Genomic DNA, 23,708 nt, shown 5'->3' with positions numbered 1-23,708 from the left:
AAGCAGTATGTACTGAATAAAAATAAGCCTTTTCTCAGTTCCGTATTCTGCATGGCCATTATGTGATATTAACATGGAGAGATAAATCACCAAGTGCACAGTCTCTTGTTACTGAACTGATGCCAAGTGTCTCATATACTGAGCATCACTTTATGGACAAACGGTCCAGGTAAATAAATCCTCAGAGGCCAAAAGAGTAGCATCTGGGAATTCAGCCAATTCTTCAGTATGCCTTTAGAGAACTGGTGTCCAATGAAAGACCTGCTTTTAGATCTACAGGCTGTACATGTCAAAGGTATTGCTTATACCATTGGCCTTTTCAGTCAATCTAAATGATGGCAGATCTAAACACAAATAACTTGAACCACATGTTGTTTGAGAGATTGAATGCAGTCATTCTGTCAGAAATCAGTGCCTGAGTAAAAATGTATTTCAACTCACAGAAGGTTTTATTTTTTTTACAATGTTATTTTAAAACCTTAGTTACTTTACAAGCTATATTGTAGTGCAAAGATAACAGGTTAATATACCAACCCAATAATATCCAGAAGGGGGTGCTGTAGTATTGTATTAGACTACGCACAGCACAAGTCAAGACAGAATAAAACACTGGTTTGGAGCCTTACTAAGGAAATTTTAGTGTTAGGTGCCATACAATCACAGGAAATTGCAATATCCATATTCCAATTAAAATGCTTTATATTGGCTCAAAAGCAGCAGAATGGTTTAACAGCACTGCCACTGCAGAAATTAAACTAATATACAGTGGTTTGCAGTCACATTTTGTTGAATTACAAATAATTATGCAGTTTTTCAAACAAACTTTTTTTATTCAAAGCTGTAGTGGTTAAACTGAACACTGTTATATGAGGAGGAGGTTAAATGTAGCAAAACTTACAAAGGAAATATTACTAGTGTTGCACAGAAGGATGGTGAATTTTTTGCCCATTCTTCACAGGAAAATTGCTCCAGTTCTGATGTTTGTTGGGGATCATCGATGGACTGCAATTTTCAAGTCCCGCCATAAATTTTTGATTGGATTCAAATCAGGACTTTGACTAGGCCACAATAACTCTCTTGTTGAACCCCTCCAGTGTGGCTTTGGCTTTGTGCTTCGGGTCATTGTACTGCTGAAATGGGAATTTCCACTCCAGTCTTGGCTGACTCAAACAGGTTTTCCTCAAGGATTCGCCTGTACTTTGCATCATCCATTTTCCCCTCTATCCTGACAAGCTTCCCAGTCCCTTCAGAGAAGCATCCCCATAACATGATGCTGCCACCACCATGCTTGACTGGTGGAATGGTGTTGCCTGGGTGATGTGCCGTGTTGGGCTTGCGCCAGACGGAACACTTGGAATTTAGACCGAAAAGTTCAATTTTTGTCTCGTCTGACCACAAAACCTTTTTCCCCATGCCTTCAGTATCATCGACATACTTTATCGTAAACTCCATACATGCTTTAGAGAGGAGGCTTTTTGAGTAATGGCTTCTTTCTTGCCACCCGTTCCAGGCCAGCTTTGTGTAGGCACCGGCTTATTGTTGATGTGTGAACATCTCAGACTCCCATCTCAGACACTGACTCAGCTCTCAGAAACTGACTCCCATCTCAGACACTGACTCCCATCTCAGACACTGACTCCCATCTCAGAAACTGACTCCCATCTCAGACACTGACTCCCATCTCAGAAACTGACTCCCATCTCACTGACTCCCATCTCAGACACTGACTCCCATCTCAGAAACTGACTCCCATCTCAGACACTGACTCCCATCTCAGACACTGACTCCCATCTCAGAAACTGACTCCCATCTCAGACACTGACTCCCATCTCAGAAACTGACTCCCATCTCAGAAACTGACTCCCATCTCAGAAACTGACTCCCATCTCAGACACTGACTCCCATCTCAGACACTGACTCCCATCTCAGAAACTGACTCCCATCTCAGACACTGACTCCCATCTCAGAAACTGACTCCCATCTCAGACACTGACTCCCATCTCAGACACTGACTCCCATCTCAGAAACTGACTCCCATCTCAGACACTGACTCCCATCTCAGACACTGACTCCCATCTCAGAAACTGACTCCCATCTCAGAAACTGACTCCCATCTCAGAAACTGACTCCCATCTCAGAAACTGACTCCCATCTCAGAAACTGACTCCCATCTCAGACACTGACTCCCATCTCAGAAACTGACTCCCATCTCAGAAACTGACTCCCATCTCAGACACTGACTCCCATCTCAGAAACTGACTCCCATCTCAGAAACTGACTCCCATCTCAGACACTGACTCCCATCTCAGAAACTGACTCCCATCTCAGAAACTGACTCCCATCTCACTGATCTCAGAAACTGACTCCCATCTCAGAAACTGACTCCCATCTCAGAAACTGACTCCCATCTCAGAAACTGACTCCCATCTCAGAAACTGACTCCCATCTCAGAAACTGACTCCCATCTCAGAAACTGACTCCCATCTCAGAAACTGACTCCCATCTCAGAAACTGACTCCCATCTCAGAAACTGACTCCCATCTCAGAAACTGACTCCCATCTCAGAAACTGACTCCCATCTCACTGACTCCCATCTCAGAAACTGACTCCCATCTCAGACACTGACTCCCATCTCAGAAACTGACTCCCATCTCAGAAACTGACTCCCATCTCAGAAACTGACTCCCATCTCAGACACTGACTCCCATCTCAGACACTGACTCCCATCTCAGACACTGACTCCCATCTCAGAAACTGACTCCCATCTCAGACACTGACTCCCATCTCAGAAACTGACTCCCATCTCAGAAACTGACTCCCATCTCAGAAACTGACTCCCATCTCAGACACTGACTCCCATCTCAGAAACTGACTCCCATCTCAGACACTGACTCCCATCTCAGAAACTGACTCCCATCTCAGACACTGACTCCCATCTCAGAAACTGACTCCCATCTCAGACACTGACTCCCATCTCAGAAACTGACTCCCATCTCAGAAACTGACTCCCATCTCAGAAACTGACTCCCATCTCAGAAACTGACTCCCATCTCAGACACTGACTCCCATCTCAGACACTGACTCCCATCTCAGAAACTGACTCCCATCTCAGAGAACTGACTCCCATCTCAGAAACTGACTCCCATCTCAGACACTGACTCCCATCTCAGAAACTGACTCCCATCTCAGAAACTGACTCCCATCTCAGAAACTGACTCCCATCTCAGACACTGACTCCCATCTCAGAAACTGACTCCCATCTCAGAAACTGACTCCCATCTCAGAAACTGACTCCCATCTCAGACACTGACTCCCATCTCAGAAACTGACTCCCATCTCAGAAACTGACTCCCATCTCAGAAACTGACTCCCATCTCAGAAACTGACTCCCATCTCAGAAACTGACTCCCATCTCAGAAACTGACTCCCATCTCAGACACTGACTCCCATCTCAGAAACTGACTCCCATCTCAGAAACTGACTCCCATCTCAGAAACTGACTCCCATCTCAGAAACTGACTCCCATCTCAGACACTGACTCCCATCTCAGAAACTGACTCCCATCTCAGAAACTGACTCCCATCTCAGAAACTGACTCCCATCTCAGAAACTGACTCCCATCTCAGAAACTGACTCCCATCTCAGACACTGACTCCCATCTCAGAAACTGACTCCCATCTCAGAAACTGACTCCCATCTCAGACACTGACTCCCATCTCAGAAACTGACTCCCATCTCAGACACTGACTCCCATCTCAGAAACTGACTCCCATCTCAGACACTGACTCCCATCTCAGAAACTGACTCCCATCTCAGAAACTGACTCCCATCTCAGAAACTGACTCCCATCTCAGAAACTGACTCCCATCTCAGACACTGACTCCCATCTCAGAAACTGACTCCCATCTCAGACACTGACTCCCATCTCAGAAACTGACTCCCATCTCAGAAACTGACTCCCATCTCAGAAACTGACTCCCATCTCAGACACTGACTCCCATCTCAGACACTGACTCCCATCTCAGACACACAACTTTGCAGATCTGTCAAGGTCATTGTTGGCTTCAGAGTGACATCACGAATCCTGCTTGCCCGGCTGCTCAGTTTGGGAGGGCGACCTGATCTGGGTAGTGTCTGTGTGGTATGATGCATCTTCCACTTCTTAATGGTGGACTTCACTGTGCTGAGAGGGATAATCAGCGCCTTTGAAATTTTTTTGTTCTCTTCTCCTGCTCTTTGCCTCTCTACCACTTTATCCCTGACTTGTTTCGAAAACTCCTTGGTCTTCATGGTTGCTTTGTTGGATCATTATGTGAGTTTTAGTTTGAAAGTCTTTATATACCTGAAAGAAATTATCTACAAGTTAAACCATTTTGAGTACACACAGGCTGAAACCATTTCACTAATTTTGTAACCTTTCAAACAAATCATTTGCACCTGAGCTGATTTAGGGCTGCAGTAGCAAAAGGGTTGAATACTTATGCAACTGAGATTAATCTGTTTTTCTCTGTAAATATTACTTATTTATATTCTGTATGCAATTTTTAACTTTATCTAGATTCTACATTTAAAATATTCTACATTGAAAGCATCATGGAGTATGCTCAGGTGCCAACAAAATGTGAAAAATTTGCCGGGGAGTGAATACTTCTGCAAACCACTATAGTAATTTTACTGGGATTTGGACATTTTAGCAGGGTAGATTTCATTTTTGTGTTTGGGGAACCGAAGACTTTTTAAAATAAAATTGACCTGTTCAGGAATACAAGTCCTGTATTTTAATTTTGTTCTGAACCTGAGGCACTGTGAACACCCCTGCTCATCAGATTAATACTGCGGAGTCTGCAATGTCTAATGAGTTTACGGACGCAGGGTAGAAGTGCTTAAGCAGTGCAGAAGCAAACCCTCCACAGTTGGAGTGGAATAACAAGAAGGTTAAGGGATAACCATTTGGTTTCCCAGATCCTGACAGACAGGAGCCATGTCTTGCCAGCTGGATGAGCCGCTAAGCTTCTCAGGGATTTAGGGAATAAAAAGACAGGTAGGTCACTGAAAGGGAACAGTGACAGCCTAGCCCTTCTGCCAGTATAAGTTATGGCTATTCTATCTTGCTTTTTTTTTTCATGCAAAATTAATTGGCCTTTTAACAACAAAATCATCAACCAACAAGTACAATGCTTTTTCCATGATTAAAGCTACAAAGTAACATCAACAAACGTGTTTTTTTTTTTCTTTTTAGCTTGGGGAGAGTTGGTGATTTGATTCACCTTTTTCTAGGCCTATCAGATTGTCTCATTCTTAAATACATAAAACCTCATCTCGAGCACACACCTCATGAAAACTCATGACATGATGATTCACTATACCTCCTTGCTGTTCCCTAAACAATCCCTATAACTACTCACATCAAAACCTGACCGGACCTCAATCTCTAACTCTGCAGTTGCACCAGATTTGCACAGCCCTGAGATTTCTTTCTAATTACACAGAAATCATGTTGACGCTCTGCTAATACCTTTTTTCTTCTAATCAACCCATCCTTAATTTAAAGAAGCATTTCAACTTTACTTCAGATCTGGAACAGAGCTGGCTGGCCAAACTGACAGTAAAATAAGAAGTGTTTGCTGCATCCTAGCCTCGTTGATTCGTTATCTTGTCATCTGTCAGTGGTAGCCATGTATGCAATTAGTTATTTTTGATTATAGTTTGTGAAGTCATGGCGTTCAGAGTCAGACACTGTATTCACTGTCTGATGTAACAGCCCCATTAGCTTAGCAAACAAGAACAGTGAGTCATCTGGATGATTACAGCACAGTTGCAAGCTATTCTAGATCACTCCTTGTAAACCTGGCCAATTTGATCAATGCTATTCCGATCAATAGAACTGGCCTTTGGGAGCCAGGAATGTGGTGCTTTGGTGATTTTTTTTTTTTTTTTTTTTTTGCACTGTGGAAACCATCCGTCAGCATGCAATCTGCGGACGGAGACAGATAAGGGTTATTGCACGTTGGAGGCTTTTAAAGGATAAACACGATTTGTCTGTATTGTCTAAGAAAACAGGCTAGTGATACAGTGAGGGCGAGTGTCACTATGGGGTGAGGTCTTGATTAAAATGCCACTAGATTTAAATCAACAAGCCTTGGCTGTGAGAGCAGCTGCACTGACGACCATTTTGGGTGCAGCCTTGAACATTTCAGTGTGTGCTGCCTCTGTAGCCATGGCAATGTACTTTCCTCCCTGTCACTTAGCTGAGCAGCAGTGCTGCTAGACAGGGAGTCAATGGCTACCCCCTCCCTCTAGCCCCCGCCCCGCAGCATCACGTTTCTCTTTGTAATCAGGTAAATGTGTACGCTTCTGCCAGTCCGATCAAATGCATTTACATCAGTGCCTGATAAACATTACACAAAACAAAGCTTGGTGTAAAATAATTATGCCAGGATGAAATTAAAACACCTTTTTAATAATTGCATGAAGATTAATGTGAGCTCAGGATTTATTATTAAGAGATGTGCACTTATACGCATCTTTGCCAGAATATTTGGTTTTATTATAACTGCTGCAACCAGTACAGACAGGGCTTGAAATGGTTAGAATACAATGTAATCAATTTGCATAGCTCCACCAGCACACAAAGGGTTATTAGTTCTGCCAGCACACAGTCAAAGGTAATCATTTACACCACAAAGGGGAGTGCAGTATTCACTATACCCCTGTAAAGATAGTTCAGAAAGCCATTACAATGTCAGCATGCAATCTTTTTTTTTTTATCTGTGATTTATTCCATGGTGGAAAAGTAAAGAGGACAAGAAGTGTTCCCTTTTCAATTTCCTAACCAGTAAACCAAGGCTTTAAAACCCCTCAAGGAATGAGATTTTCCACTGCAGATTAATAGATTACTTGTAAGAACATACTGTTGGTGCAACCTGTTAGAAGTATGCAGGAGGTATCTGAAAAGCTGACGCTCTGTAAACATACAACTCAGTGCTGTTACTGTCACTGTATATGCTTAACCGTGCACTGCCTGGTGGTTTGACATGAACACTTTAAAATGCAAAACTGCTTTGGGAATTCAACACATGATAGGACATGAGCCACTCATTGTCATTGTGTATTATATCAGCATTAAAACGCCTAGACGTGCCCCGGCACAACATCCAAGGCAGGAACAGGTCTGTGATTAACATGTTGAGCACTCCACGCTCCTCTGAGTAATTAATCCCTTTCGGGTCACACCTCTGCCCTGTGTTGGAGGACAAGAAGTGTTACCTTTCCAATTGCCCCCAATCAGAAAACCAGGGCCTTTAAAAAAAAAAGATCATTGCAGGTTATGATTTCTTTCTCGTTAGCTTAACAACTTCTTGCAAGTCTTTCCAAACTAAAAAAAAAACAAGAAAATGATTTTAAACCCACAGTAAAAACACCTGCAATTACATCTAGGAATCCATGCTGAGCCAAAGTTAACAGAGTCAGTTATAGTCATTATATTCTTCCAACACCAACAGTTAAAACAGCAGCACTCTTAATGTGTATGGTTGTGTTAATGAGCAATACGTTACCAGAGCCACCAGGGACCTAAGAGGAACATATCATTGCATGAGCCTTTAACACAGCTCCAATCCATATATGACAATAATCAAGCTCAAACACTCATATTCACACGTGCCACTAAACACCTGCAACTCAATTAAGTCCAAGGGGATTGTGATCTAGTAATCTGTGATGCTCAACCAAGATGTAATCAAATAATGCACATCGTTATAAAACATAGGAGTCTGTGTGGTCCAAAGGTTAAAGAAAAGGGCTTGCAACCGAGAGGTCCCTGATTCAAATCCTGGCTCACTCATTGTGTGACCCTGAGCAAGTCACTTAACCTCCTTGTGCTTTCTTTGGTGAGACGTTGTGGTAAGTGACTCTGCATAGTTCACACACCCTAGTTTCTGTAAGTCACCTTGGATAAAGGCGTCTGCTAAATGAACAAATAATAATCTAAAGCAATTAATAATATAATACATTAGATAAACAAAGCTGTCAGAAATATGTGTAGCATTGGCCAGATTTCTATGGCAGTGTGTTCTCCTTTGTTACGCCTCCTGCCACACCTCCAACACCTCTCTAAGGAAGCTCTGAAATCCAGGCCACTCGTTCAGCTGCACTGCCAGGCCGGCTACCTTCACACCTTGCTGCAGGAGATTCATTCAATCATTTCACAGACTGGTTACAAGAGTCAGGGAGGCACTTTCCCTGGGGCGCTTGGAGGTGCTTCATCATACATTATTTAGGTCCTCTGCTGCACCTGAGACACAATTTGAACATTTCTAATTCAATGTAAACATTTCTGGGAATTCAATATCTTTATTTCTGAAAAATCCTCATGACTGTTTAAAGTAACAAACAAACAAAAAAATTAAATAATTTTACCGATGCTGATAATCATAGAGGCAGAAATACCTGAATAATTTCCAAAATAATACAAGCAAAAAAGGCCATATTTCAGCCATCATAGTTTTCTTTACTGTACAGTAAGAACAGTACATAAATACATAATATATTTTTTAAAAATGTATAAATTTAGAGAACATCTGCAACGTCTTTAAAAAGCGAGTGCGCTTCAATTCACATATTTACGGCCCCTGGCTGGATGGAGGCGGAGTGAGGATATTTCAATGTTCTTCTATTCTGCAGAATTCTTTCTGAGATCTGAGCGGCTTCTTCTCAAGACCGATCAGTGAAAGAAGACAGGTAAGAAAATAAAACACTTACAATTATATAGAAAATATACAGGAGATATAAACACTTGTACATTCATTTCTACAATCTAGGGATAGCTTAATCCCAGTTTGTCCCACGGAAAGAACGCATCAAGTGAGTGCAGTCTTGCTGTTAAAATGATTCTCGGTTGGTAGCAGCTGCCTGTAATTTCTAGTGTGTTTCTGCCTGCTTCAATGCGCTGTTTTTTTTTAGCAACACAAGCAAGCTGGTATTTTGTTTTGTGCAGAAACAAAGAGGCGAGGAGATTCTTTACGCTGTGCGACACCACCGATCAGTACAGTGTTTTTCCGTAGGTTTTGTCATTTTTGCGCATTGGATGGTAATATATACACATATTGATAATAACCTCTGAGATGTGCTGCTACAATAGAAGGAGGACATGAGAAATGCAGTTTATGTATTAACACTTTCCTGCGTGCATGGCAGATTTCAACACCATACAGCTTGGACCTAGGTTATCAAAGCGTCACAATCACCAGGCTGGTTTCAGACTTGCAGATTACAGCGCTCCTAATGTTATAGTGCTTTTGTCATTGTGATCTTTCTATAGATGCTGCAAGAATAACGTCATCATTTCTGCTTTATATATATATATATATAATATATAATATATATAATATCAATATATAAGATATATATATATATATATGTGTGTATATATACCACACCCCACAATGCCGTTTTTTTGCCGTGTGTTCCCCCCCTGCGCGCGCATATATCTATCTATCTATCTATCTATCTATCTATCTCTCTATCTATCTATCTATATATATATATATATATATATATATATATATATATATATATATATATATATATTATATATACGGTTCATGCCAAGTAGTGTGGTCACAATGAGAACAAAGGACGCCGATCCCCATCAGCCGGCGTTTCTATTCTCTAGATTGATAGTGCAATTCAATTCTAGTACTGAGCACTGTTTGTGCGGAAATGCGGGGTAACATTTCTTGGGGTTGCATGCAGTCTTTTTCTTATTACAGTGCAGAACAAAATGTAAATGTCTGTAATATTTATCAGAGTAACTTTCTGTTGTATATATGGTGTAAGAACATTTGCCGTTTCATTTGGTAGAGAGCACCGTTATCTGGTTTGTTAAATTGCGCTTTGCCTTCTGTTTCGATAGTTGGTCTTTTGGGAGCAATATGCTGCGGTTTATTATTATTTTTTTTTTTTTGCCACAACTCTTCAAACTGTATTATTATTATTATTATTATTATTATTATTATTATTTATTATTATTATTATTATTATTATTAATTCATTGGGAGAAAAAGCTTTAAGCTTCTGCATTTTGACTTTATTTGGCTCTTACTATTATATAATGTATATTATATGTCGCTGTCTTATATTTCCCTTATTTTTCATTTTATTTTATGATTATTAAAATCTCAAGTACATACAGTTATTCACAATGAGAAAGGCCGGTGTCGCAATAGATTCAATTTTTTTTTTTTTTTTTTGCGGTGTGTTCCCCCCTGCGCATTTTGGGTATTTAGACCGCAGTACAGTTTTTTTTTCAATCCACCCTTATTTTAGATGACCAAATGATTAGCCTAATACATCCTGTCCCGTGTTATTTTATTGCCAGAACCTTCTTTTAACCATTCTTTATTGCATAATGGTAAATAATTATATAGCAGCTTGTTTGCATTTTTTATGTTGGTAATTAATAGCTGCCTTTCCCTTCATTTTTAAGAGACCCGAGATCACAGTCAGGGTTAGAATTACATTCCTGCGTTTTTGTATTCTTATTTTATTGCCAGTGACACACACTGTGAAGAGAGAGGTGTGGATACAGATAGATAAGCAATGGCATTAGCCAGCTATTAAAATGGGTGCTGGTGAATGAGGTGTTTCACAGATAGGTGGAGATGGGGGAGTGTCAGCTCCAGGCAAGGGCTGCCTCTCTCCACACACTGTGTTGGTATTGCAGTGTAGGTATGGATCAGACAGCTTCTACAGTATCTGATTGGGACTCGAAGTCTGGGCTAGATTTGGCAGTGTGTGTTACTAATGCAGCATGCAACTTGGTGAGGACCATTTTCTTTAAGCAGAGTATGACATCACAATGAAGCCCTGCCCTTCTGGAATTATACTGCTTTACTTGGAATTGACCCTTCTGGAATTCTAGAATGCTCCTAGCCCCTGAGTGCCCCTTCTTTGATGATACTTTATGCAGAATTAACAAATCTCCAGTCTTGCACCATGTTACCAACGTGCATGAATTTCAGTGCAATCGCCATGGTTCCAGCGCCAGATTTGTGAATCCAGTGAGCTGAGAAAAGGTCTATATTGCATTGGTGCTCATACAGAACAGCAGGGAGACTTTGACATAACCCACATCTTCAACAGTGTGCGTGAGTCTCTTTAGTGTAGCATTGCCTCAAAGTTACAGCTTTGGTCCTGATTTAATATCAAAACAGCTCAATCAAATAGACCCCGCTGTATAAGCTCAACAACTTCAGCACCAACACGTTTTTATATGATTCATTCATATAATAAAGTGAAATATTTAATATGCACAGTGATAGATCAATCCACAGCTCAACCACCTCAGCAAATCATATTCATTCCACATCAAAATCAGAGCAGTCTGGCGGTTTGAGCTCAGTGTGTTCATGGCTGTTTGGAGACGTGGTTTAAGAATATTGTCTTTATAAAAAGCCTAATTAATCAGGTCCACTGTCTCTTTAAGTGGGGGTGGAGTCTAAGGATTAAAATAGCGGGGCTATATGATCTTACGGATGGTAGCACCTGGAAACCAGCTGGCCAACATCCCACAATATTATGCCTATAGCTGCCAACTCAGATAAGAGTGTTTAGCATTTGGAACAGTCCCTAAGCTGTTACATGCAATACAATGCATTGGGAATGCTCCCTAAGCTGCTACATACAATACAATGCATTGGGAATACTCCCTAAGCTGCTACATACAATACAATGCATTGGGAATACTCCCTAAGCTGCTACATGCAATACCATGCATTGGGAATACTCCCTAAGCTGCTACATGCAATACAATGCATTGGAAATACTCCCTAAGCTGCGACATGCAGTAAAATGGCAACAAGATGGAGGGGCATTTTTTTTGCTGTGACTGCTTGAGAAATGTATTGAAATACATGACAACGCAAGTGCGTGTTTGAATGTGTAATGTTTCCAGTAGTTTATACTTTCAGCGGAAGGGACTTGTCAGAAGTCTTGTAATGCAAGCAGTGAAGCGACTGTCGTATGGGGAGTTCAACCCTTCATAAAACCGTCCAGTTAAAACCTTCTTCTCTTGTCCAGTTCAGTTAGTATATTTTTTGCAAAGGAACAACTGTTTCTATAGAGAAGTTTGAATACACTTTTAGTGGGGTCTCCCAGCGCTGTTTCCAATGAATACAGAGTGGTATGAAAACCGAACATGTCACTCTCTTTAGTGGATTTCTGTCCGTATAAATACTAAAAATGAGGTAAGGTCTGTTATTAATTAGTGTGACGATGTTGTTTAGATCTGTTTAGAAAGACATCCATTAATATGGTGCATGATCTTTACACCCAGAGACAAGTGTGTAACTTCATAAGAGCTGCACATGACAGCAGTGCTCTGTATCTGGAATATTATCCTTGGGATGAACAAGTATTTCATGTTAAAGTTGTCGTTGGTTTTTTTTTTTCTCTCTCTCTTGCAAATAAAGTAAAAAAAAACACATTCTTACAGTCAATGGCAACAGGATCCTCAGATTTGCGTATTGGTCTGTACTTCAAAACCAACTCATCCTTAATAGTGTTGTCACTATTAACAGAGAGTGGCGTTGTTAATCTGATCTGCAGTACTGAAAAAAATAATAACATGTTTCCAGCAAATACTGTACATAGACCTATTATCCTTTATCAGTTACAAAATCCAGATGCTTGGTGCATTATTTCATCTGTCCAACGGCAGACCCCTTTGACATGCATAGAAAAAAGGAAACCCTCTTTTTCAATCGCATTTCCTCTGTGCAGCTGAAGAAATGTAGACAGAGAAGCCGCTGGGATTCACAGAGATTCACACTTGTAATCTTGTGACACAGACAGGAAACCATATTCCAACGTGAACTCCCTGCCAGGCCTGCTGGGTGGACGGCTCCACAGTTAGAAGCTGTCTTTACTGCCGAGACCACATCACAGTGAAGAAATCTACTGGCACTGCGAGAGGCTGAACCTCCGGCTCTGGCCTTTACACGTGCTTGTTAGTGATGCCCACAGCGCATCATATCCAAACAAAGTGCAAGCAGTCCACTTTATTGTAAGCAATTGACAAATAAACTACAGTCTAGAGAATAAAAAGCCCCCCCAAATCCATCCTTCTAGGGAAGCAATCTGGATCGGGGGCAGAGTAAGCACATTTACATTTATACACTTCATTTTTTTTCTCAGTTTATGGAAGCTTCCCTCTGCGGCTTTGTAATGACTACCAATGCAGCTGCAAAGTGGTTTGAGAATGCCAATTAGCTGCTTTGTTTCGTGCATGTGTGGGAACCCTATTTGAATGACTGCTTCTCTGACTTTGAACAGAGGTAGAGCAGCACTTGCTGCAGACAGATTAGAAAATACTAATTTGGAGCAGAACCAGCAAACACTAAATAATTTCATAATCATGGAACAAAATCAGCAGCGTTGATAATGCAAGGGCTCTATTCATAAAACTGAAGTCCGCAAGCAAGCTTTTTTAATTTTATTTCTGTGGTCTGGAGGGGACCCAGGATGTGGCACTTTGCCAAATGTACTTCATTCTTATAAAACATGTTATTTCTGATTAAAAGGCATGGTCAGGCTTCGTATTGTGTGTGGTGTTCGATTGCTTAGCATATGTGACCCGCAGACCAAATAGTTGAAGCTGACTGGCAGCTTTTCCAATGCAATTGCTATAGCAACTTGGCTCACACAACACTGGCTGTGTGGTTCTGTACTGGAGGTCATCTCTGTGCAGGAGAAGGACACAGCTTTCTCTTTCCTTCAGACCATATACAAATATAAAAAAAACATGTGATTTTCTGCTGCATGCTTAAAAAAATAGTTTTGACTGGCTCGCCGTCATGTCTGTGGAGTGTAACGTCATGGTTCTGTCAAACTTAGTTTCTGATTGAGGGCTTTTGCAAGCTTGAAATAAATTTCAATCAGCCATTTCATGTATGGAATAATTAATGTGGTTTTACAGCAGAAAGGACTGATGTTGTGAACTCAGGTTGATGGAGGTGGCACCATGGCGTGTATGGAGCTTAATGAAACCAGGGTGTGCTGTGTAGCTCAACCTCAGCCCATGTAAGGCGGGTCTAGCAGTATAGCTGAGGGTTCCAGGTATATTTACATGGTTTGGGTTGGATTTGTCCTTTTGCTGTGTAATAAATCAATGGCTTTCTGTGCTACGTTAAACAGCCTTGTTGTGTTGTACACATTGCCTGAATGTTGAATATCCTATTATCTGGGGTCGTCCTCTGTTGTTGTTTAGATCTTTGTTTATTATCATGCTTGTTATTCAACAACCGGTCTGCTTCTGGAAAGACTCCCAAGAGCTGCATTTCTAAAGTGGGTGGTTTGAGAAGTGATTGGGCTGTGCAGCTATAATTGTGGTCCCATTTGTACGGAGATTTTCCATTTACTAACACGCAGTTACCACAGTTGCAGAGGGTGTAGAAAAAAGCAGCTCTTTTTGGTTGAAAAAGTGGGTAACAAATGATCTAGCAGAGACAACCCGCATAAAACAGGATATTAAAAATGTACATTTTCTTCAGATGGTGTAAGTATCTCTTTAAATGTGACTGCGGGCAGCAGCCAGCCTGGTTGAACTGAGAGCTGATTGCATCCTTGTGGCTGCCTTTCAGTGAGGTCCTCTTTAATTTCAGATTGAAATGGAAAACACCAAACAACCGTAGCATAAACTATCTGAAAATCTGAGTTTAAAGACTTTTCTGGGTTGCCTTATTTTTTTCAGACTCTCTCCTGGGTTTGTTGTTAGGGTGTTGCAGGTCTTGCCCTGTTTGTACAATGCAGTGCTGTTGATTTTTACAGACGTTTAACATTCAACAGCAGAAGTACAGTTGGTGAACTGGACGAGGCTTGACATTTTGCCAGTTTAAAGGGATACTTAAGTTAGTGTGGAAAACATTGAAACAACAGTTGTGAAATATACAGAATACACTCATATTACAATATCAAACAGTTAAGAAAATAAACATTGGGCTAATGTACAGTATATGATATAAACTATTCTGCGTCTGTATTGGCAGAATGCTTAAACAGTACACTATATCTTCTGCATACACACACTGAGATGGAGAGACAAAAGTGTAGACTGAAGCTTGCCCTTTCAAGCCACACTCTATTCAGATGCATAACCTTTAGTGCTTTAAGCTTGAAAGCCTAAGCACAATCCCAGTACCATCTGTAACGTTATTCTTTTCTGGTCATGACTAAGGGTATCAGGGACACAAGTCAAGTGGAACGCACAGAGCCAAGTGAAAGCTTAATCTTGGTAACTGCTAGTCCTGATTAACTTGGCTGGCAAGCTGAAAAAGATGCAGACATGCTGTAGCATTCCGATCAGTTGGTGGTAATATGTGACTGTATTATTCCCTGCTGAACCTGTCATTGTGTTATAAGGTAAATGTTGACTGCAATGCACAGAGCGTAGAGCATTGCCCAAACAATGCTTTTTAGATGGCTTTTCTGTAGTGTATAGTGTAGTATTTATTTTCACGTTTTTTGACTTGAGTTTATACAGGAGTATTTGCTGTGTTGTGCATCGTGTTTGCATTGCTAGGCAGGCACAGTATGTACTGTTGGAATACGCTTCATTAAACCTGCAGTTTCCCACAACCATATTCAATTTAGTGCCATTGTGTGTATTTAGAAATAACAATTCCATTGTTGTATTTACCTTATTCCTTGACTGACCAGTTTGTGTATAGTTTGTCCGTTTATATTTCCCAATGATATTGTAGCTTCTTACACTTTTAATTGACAGAAAACGGGGGTAAATCATAAGGCGGGAAATAGTCACTCGTTGAGTAAATCACTTCAGACAGTGCGTCTATATATATATAGATATAGTTTTTGTGAAACAGTAACATTTCAACTATGGTGGAGTGCCTTGGTCTTCACAATTTCAAGAAAACATAAACGAAAGAGCCCAGGGGGAGGACGGCTGGTTCTTCTACACATTGCTTCAGCAAGCCACCCAGAAGCTAGCTACTGGCAACTCTCCACATGCGCTGCAGTTGTGAACACAAAAAGAGCCACTGAAAAAAGATAAAACACTTCACCAAGCCAAAAACACAACAACCAGTTTCTGCACACCTCCGCTGGAACATTCTATAGAGCCATGCACACCAAACCCATTACTCAACTGGATAAATATGTCAGCATCCAAAATATCCCCCTGCTGTATGTACTGAAGAACAGTATTGTGGTATAAGCACACGTTGTTCTTTGGATATAGGAGGTGTGTTCTTCTCCCTTTTTTATCCATTGGGTGCTGTTGTGCTCCACACTGACTCCTAGTGGTGGGGAGGTAAGACATGAGGCCAGCAGAAGTATAGCCCTCAGTTGGTAATGCTGTTGAGGTCCCTGCTAGTGCATGTTCTGTCTCATTGTGCTTCACTGAGTTCAGGTGTAGTCATGTCTTGAATGGCTAAGGCTGCTATGCTATATGGAAGACTTATTTTCCACCCTTCACTATAGCTGTAGTGGCACCTGACCTATATTAGCCTCAATGTACCCTTTATCGCAGTTAAGGATGCGTGGGAAACCCAGCTCATTAATATGTTCTGGTACAGCAGTTTAAGATTGGCAAGGAGGTCTGAGAGGGACTAATTGGCCCTTTTTTCCCTTCCCTGCCAAACCAAGACACAAGGAAAGGAGTTAATGCTGGGCTGTGTCGTTTATCAAGCAAATAAAGAACAAGGTCTGTCGAGCTGTTAAAAAGATTGTATTTTGTTTTAATGAAGTTAGGAAGTATTGGGGCTACTTTCTTGGTACCCGAGCCAGGATTGCTTCAAACTATGCTGCAGTTCGTATTCATGTTCAGTGACATTGGAGACCACACGCAGAAAGCCAGCTCCTTAGCCAAGATCTGGACATAGTCCTTCTATGAAGATGTGCTTCAAACAGACTTACTGTGGCAGGGACGGGGTTAAATCTATCCCTGCCAACAATCACAGGTGTGCTCTTTCCCTAATGGAGTAATTGATGCTAATTAGGGAATGACCACCTGTATAAAAAGGGAGGAAACAAGCCCTTTGGGGGTGGTGTTTGGAGATGGAAAGGCAGGGAAGGTGTAGCTCAGCCTGCCTCATGCTAGTTTTGGTTTTAACTCTTTATTTTGGCTCTTGTGCCGTATTTGTTTGTTTATTGTTGTTTTATTCCACTGTGGGATTAATAAGTGCTTTAGCACTTAAACTGCAGCTTTCCAGCTTCGGAGTCTCCTTTCTGCCGATAACAGCTTGGGCCACAGCACTATCATGTCATGCTTACCTTTGCTGTTTTGAAAAGTTTTGAGATTCCTTAACATAGACATGTAACTCCTAACATAACCCCAAGCCTTGTATAGTTATAGTACATTACTTTGGATACTTTGCCATTTCTAAGAACCTGAACTGCTCTAAAACAAATAGGAAAGTTTCACAAGGCTGTATAAGCACGTTCCTGAGTTAAGGTCAGTATGAACTCTGAAATCCTCTTCAGCATTGATTTGAATCCTCCGGGGTACATTTTAGACCTCACTGCTCTCTTCAGGTTTTGTGTATCGAACCATACTCCGTAGTCTCTTCTTGATGAACCCCGAAGACAGACCAGGCTCAAGGTTTTTGTGCTGTCTGCCGGTAAGCTGAACAGCCAGTCACTGCATGAAAAAGCTCTGAATTCATTCTCTCATGTTTGAGCCGAGAGCCTGAGAGAACGTGTGTGTTTCCGTGCTGCCTGGCATCTCCACAGAGCGGGTACCAGCAGAGCTGCGATGGTCAGTAAAGAAGCTGCCAGTGATGCTGATTATCCTAAGTGTGGAGGACAGCTCTCAGCCCCGGGAAAAAATGTTTTTTCAAACTCGTTTTTTTGTTGGTGCCAAAAGAAGCAACCCACGGCACTCCAAGTTGTTTAATAAAACATGACATTGTGGGGAATGCCTGAGATTTGAGTCACAGCAACATCTCTACCAGATCTGGGACAAATAGAGTTGGATTTGATATTTTATTTATCCACACCAACCATTTCAAATAGTTGAAATATTTAAATATATATGCTTGAATAAATCTATTTTGTTTTTAAATATTCAAATATGAATTGCAGTGTCAAAAATTATTTGAAAATATGTAAAATGTTTTGCAGAAAACAAATACTATTTGAAAAAAAAATATTCCCAAATAGTTAATGAATAATCTTGCAATGGTTGAGGAGGAATTCTAATGAGGAAGATGCTAAACATGTTCAATTCAATAACTTCAAAACAGGCCATTAAACCAGTGATTAAAGATATTTCATTGTTTTCAAATATTTACCCACTGAAATAAAATATTAAATTATTTAAATTAATTTATGAAATAAATCTAATTGCAATAGAGCAGTTTCCATAAGATAACTGACTGGTTAATAAGGACAAGGCTTAACCTGCTTAGAATGCAGGATAATAATTATGTTGCTGTATGTTAATTACATATTTATGAAGAGTTTAAAGCATTTCAATGTATTTCATCTAATTTACTCATATTTAAATATTTTCAAATAATAGAACATAAGAACATAAGAAAGTTGACAAACGAGAGGAGGCCATTCGGCCCATCTTGCTCGTTTGGTTGTTAGTAGCTTATTGATCCCAGAATCTCATCAAGCAGTTTCTGGAAGGATCCCAGGGTGTCAGCTTCCATAGCATTACTGGGGAGATGGTTCCAGATTCCCACGATTCTCTGTGTAAAAAAAAGTGCTTCCTATTTTCTGTTCTGAATGGCCCTTTATCTAATCTCCATTTGTGACCCCTTTTCCTTGTTTCTTTTTTCAGGTCGTAAAGTCCCTGGGTCGACATTGTCAATACCTTTTAGAATTTTGAATGCTTGAATCAGGTCGCCGCGTAGTTTTCTTTGTTCAAGACTGAATTGATTAAATTATTTTAGCCTGTCTGCATATGACATGCCTGAAACGATTCACACTAGGAATAATTCTGCTTGCTCTTCTTTGCACTCTTTCTAGAGCAGCAATATCCTTTTTGTAGCGAGGTGACCAGAACTGACTAATGCATTGTACAGTTTTAACATTATTTTCCTTGCTGCAATGGTGTTTGCCACTCCTCCTATTGTGTTGTCTGCAAATTTAACAAGTTTGCTTAGTATACCAGAATATAAGTCATTAATGTAGATTAGGAAGAGCAGAGGACCTAAAACTGATCCCTGTGGTACTCCACTGGTTACCTCGTTCCATTTTGAGGCTACTCCTCTAACCAGTACTTTCTGTTTTCTACTTGTTAACGACTCCCTAATCCATGTGCATGCATTTCCTTGAATCCCTACTGCCCTCAGTTTGAGAATTACATATAATACTGTAAAGTCAAGCTTATTGGTCTGTAGTTACCTGGTTCAGTTTCCTTCATTTACTTGAGTACTATTGGGTGGATCTCATCCAACCCAGGGGATTTGTTTATTTTAAGAGCTCCTAGTCCCTTTAACACTTCTGCCTCGGTTATGCTAAAGTTATTTAAAACTGGACAGGAACAGGTCGACATGTGGGGCATGTTGTCCGTATCCTCCTTTGTAAAAACTTGTGAAACGTAATCATTTAATATATTTGCTATTTTTTTTCTCTTCATCTATGATTTTGCCATTTGTAGCTCATAGACATTTTACTTCTTCCTTGAATGATCTTTTGCTGTTATAATATTGGAAAAACTTTTTGGAATTGGTTTTAGCCCCCTTGGCAATGTTCATTTCTATCTCTCTCTTGGCCTTTCTAACTTCCTTTTTAACTTGCGTTTGCAGTTCCAAGTACTCTGTGTACTTTGTTCTTGGTCCCTTTTAAACGCTCTGTAAAATGCCTTTTTTCTCTGACTATTTTTTAAAATTAATTTATTAAACCATTTTGGCCATTTTTGTTTTAGATTTTGGTTTGACTACTTTTGGGATGTAATTGTTTTGCGCCTCTAATACTACATCTTTGAAGAACAGCCATCCTTTTTCTGTGGATGTTTTCTCTGTTTTACTCCAATCTACTTCTGTTAGTCTCTGCTTCATTCCCTCATAGTTGGCCTTTTTAACATTGTAAACCTTAGCTTTAGTCGTTACTTTTGTGGTTTTAAACAGCACTTCAAATGTTGTGATCTGAGTTTGCTAATGGCTCTCTAACCTCTGTTTTAGTTATTCTGTCCTGCTTATTTCAAAAGACTGAATCAAGGCATGCCTCCCCTCTAGTTGGTGCATTGACAGATTGCGTTAGTAAACAGTCTTTGATCATTTCTACCATTTCAATTTCGTCTTTCATGCTCCCCACCAGGTTTTCCCATTTTATATGGGGGAAGTTGAAATCCCCATTAGTATGCTTCTCCTTTGCTGCACGCATTTCTAATGTTATTGTTTAACAGATTATTTTGCTCAGTGTCTGAATTTGGTAGTCTATAGCATGCCCCTTTTATAATGCCCTTTGAATTTGTGTCCATTATTGTGACCCATATTGATTCAGTGTTATTTTTTTCTTTCAGATTTAACACCTGAGCTTCAAGACTATTTTTGATGTATAGCGCTACCCCTCCACCTCTTCTGTCCCACCTGTCTTTCCTATACAGTGTATACCCACTAATATTATATTCATCTCCATCACGCTCGGATAAGCAGGTTTCTGTAACACCTATCACATCGTAGTTACTTGTTAGTGCAGTAGCAAACTTAAAGTCTGTTTTGATACTAAAACGAGTCCAGTAAAATATATTTTACTGGTATGACACACTCCCTATAAACAGTTACCATAATAAAAGCATCATAAAGTGTGATAAAGCAAAGCTAAAACATAGGTATGCATTGTACAGCCCAGAGAGGATAGTAAAACATATTATAAAAAACATGCCAAACCATGGTAAACTATGGCAAATCCATATCATAATGATGGGAAAAGCATTGGAAAACTGCACAATTACCATGGTAAACTTTGATAAGGGAAACAGCACACTTGCTCCTGCTTTTGTTGTTGTGCAGATTTCCAGTGGTTTTTGTTGTTGTGCAGATTTCCAGTGGTTTATTCAAAGCGGTGTATATAACAGACCAATCAACAGGGATAAGTGGGGCGTGAGCACTCAAGTCAAGGGAGCACAAAGAGGTAAACAAGCAGAGCTCTGAACAAAGCATTCAGAGAAAAGCAACAACAGAACTGTGACAATGTGACTGCAGACGGGGAGCATGCATTCCGTCTAGCAGCATTCAGATAAACACAGGCAGTGCTTGCGGAGTCGAGTATACACAGCGCAGAAGCAGAGAATGTCTTTAAAATGGATGGGTGTGTGACTGCCAAAACAGCTGGATGGGTGATGCAGGACAGACATGCATTTCAGTGTGGTTACAGTTGATTTATTTTACCATAAGAGCCCCTGCAGATTCATGCATTTCAGTGTACAGTTGATTTATTGTACCATAAGAGCCCCTGCAGATTCATGCATTTCAGTGTGGTTACAGTTGATTTATTTTACCATAAGAGCCCCTGCAGATTCATGCATTTCAGTGTGGTTACAGTTGATTTATTTTACCATAAGAGCCCCTGCAGATTCATGCATTTCAGTGTGGATACAGTTGATTTATTTTACCATAAGAGCCCCTGCAGATTCACAGTGTGGTTACAGTTGATTTATTTTACCATAAGAGCCCCTGCAGATTCATACATTTCAGTGTGGTTACAGTTGATTTATTTTACCATAAGAGCCCCTGCAGATTCATGCATTTCAGTGTGGATACAGTTGATTTATTTTACCATAAGAGCCCCTGCAGATTCATGCATTTCAGTGTGGTTACAGTTGATTTATTTTACCATAAGAGCCCCTGCAGATTCATGCATTTCAGTGTGGATACAGTTGATTTATTTTACCATAAGAGCCCCTGCAGATTCATGCATTTCAGTGTGGTTACGGTTGATTTATTGTACCATGATAAGGGGTGATTGTACCTGCTGATTTAGGGTTGCCAGTAGTCCTGGAAAAACTGATTGTCAGTTTTCAGCCTTCATGTTTGTCCTGATCAAAAACCTATTGCTATTGTTTTCACGTTTAGTTTTATATATTGTAAACAAGCCTTGTGGCTCAGGTTCATTTCGCCCTTTAAATGTGGATCCAGACACAGAGATGAAGGTTTTCACTACCTTTTCTGTTACAGCTGTACACAAGCGCACAGACTGGTGTCTACACACACTTCAGCAGCCTAGAACAGCCTGGCTGCTTTCTTTAAATACGCTGCACCTGGCTCTAATTTACAATGATAGCCAGGTGCAGGGGATAATTACTAATAAAACAATTAACACAATAACACAATTACTGAAATTAAGGCTTTTCAGCTTGTGACCTTCTGGGAGTTGTAGTCCTTTGCTCTCCAGGACTACACTTTCTCATTATATATGTATTGATCATTTCACAAAAAACAAAACAAAACAGCAGCACCAGTCCAGAAAATACAATGTGCTCTAATAAAACAAAAATTGTCGGAAAATAAAGAATCTGCATTTTAAAGCTTGAAGTGAGAGCCTGTTTTCAGTCTGCTGGTGTGAGTGTTCTGTCTTTGGCAGCGGGCACACTGCTGCAGTGCAGAGAGGTTGTTATTGAATGAATTGCGTGTGAAGAGCTGCCTCAAAGCTGAGCAGTGTGGAGGCGGTAGCCAGCCCTGCCAGAGTGGGAGGCAGCAAATGCTGGGAACTCACGTTGAGTCACCCACCTCCCTCTCCTCTCCGGAGTAAGTTCCATACAGATTCACACAACGTGTGCTGAACATGTGTTAGTCGTGCAGATGGGTCGGGGGGCGGGGGGTGTTCAGTTAAGCAGTGTTGCTTGGGGATTGTGTTGGAGTCTCTGCCTTTGATAATTAAGTCAGATAGAAATTAATTTTATTGTACTGGAACACAGAGCTCCTACCCAAGAGCTGAAAAATGATTGCAATCGTTTTTCATTATTTATAAATGCAAATGTTGAGACTTTCATTTATGTGAATGTTCTGTAGGAAAATGAAGGAGAATCCTTGGGCCTCCCTTTGTCCCAAACCTTCTAGAGCAGGGGTCTCCAATCCTGGTCCTGGAGAACCGGTATCCCTCCTGGGTTTTGTTCCAACTGCACCCTAAATTAGAAGCTTAATTGGTCCAATTAAGTAATTTAGGGTACAGTTGGAACAAAAACCAGGAGGGACACTGCTCTAGAGCTTGTAGGGTTGAGATTGTAGAATGGTTCTTAGTTCACGTCCAGCTTTTATAGTGTTATTTTCATTTGCTTTTTAATTGCGGTTGGACTTTTCCAGAAGCTGCACTTTTCATAAACCTTATCTTTTTATTATTGCACGCTCGTGGAGTTGCATGCATTAAGTGCCCTAAGTAGTTTAATACTTCACCTACTGCACCTATGAGGCTGTTTCAGCCTAGTGAGTTTTTTAGGTATTTCTACAGGAATTGTCCAGAGATATAACAACAGGATGCCCTGTACCCATTTAAAAGGGTTCATGAATTGTATGTAATCTTGCCCAGAAGAGTGGGGGTGAATACACTTGCAAATCTTTACTGTCCATTAAGGAGGCAGAACTGACATCTGTTTAGGATGTGAAGGACAGCAACTCTGCCACCATCAATACTGTTGTCATGGTGACACCCAAGCACCAACCCTTCTCCCTACACTGTAGTTAATGGCATTTATTGGGTGTCATTCGATGTGCACATGTCTGTGCTTGGCTTGGCTTGGTTCT

General features: G+C 40.6%; 1 protein-coding gene across 19 annotated transcripts in view; it reads left to right on the top strand.

The window, feature by feature from the left end:
- The first annotated feature begins 8,641 nt into the window (after nt 1-8,641).
- The window catches only part of LOC121322447 (microtubule-associated protein 2-like), a 95,634-nt gene continuing 80,567 nt past the window's right edge, over nt 8,642-23,708 (top strand). For 8 of the 19 annotated variants that reach the window (XM_041262441.1, XM_041262457.1, XM_041262449.1 and 5 more), the window contains exon 1: nt 8,642-8,739. The gene's annotated coding sequence lies outside the window, so the exon portion shown is untranslated. The remainder of the gene's footprint in view (nt 8,740-23,708) is intronic. The other 11 variants (XM_041262450.1, XM_041262446.1, XM_041262458.1 and 8 more) reach the window with 6 other exon arrangements.

This window comes from Polyodon spathula, chromosome 10, assembly GCF_017654505.1.
Source record: "Polyodon spathula isolate WHYD16114869_AA chromosome 10, ASM1765450v1, whole genome shotgun sequence".
Lineage (NCBI taxonomy): Eukaryota > Metazoa > Chordata > Actinopteri > Acipenseriformes > Polyodontidae > Polyodon > Polyodon spathula.
Note: the sequence above shows the minus strand (reverse complement) of the source record. Positions and strands in the feature narration are given on the sequence as shown.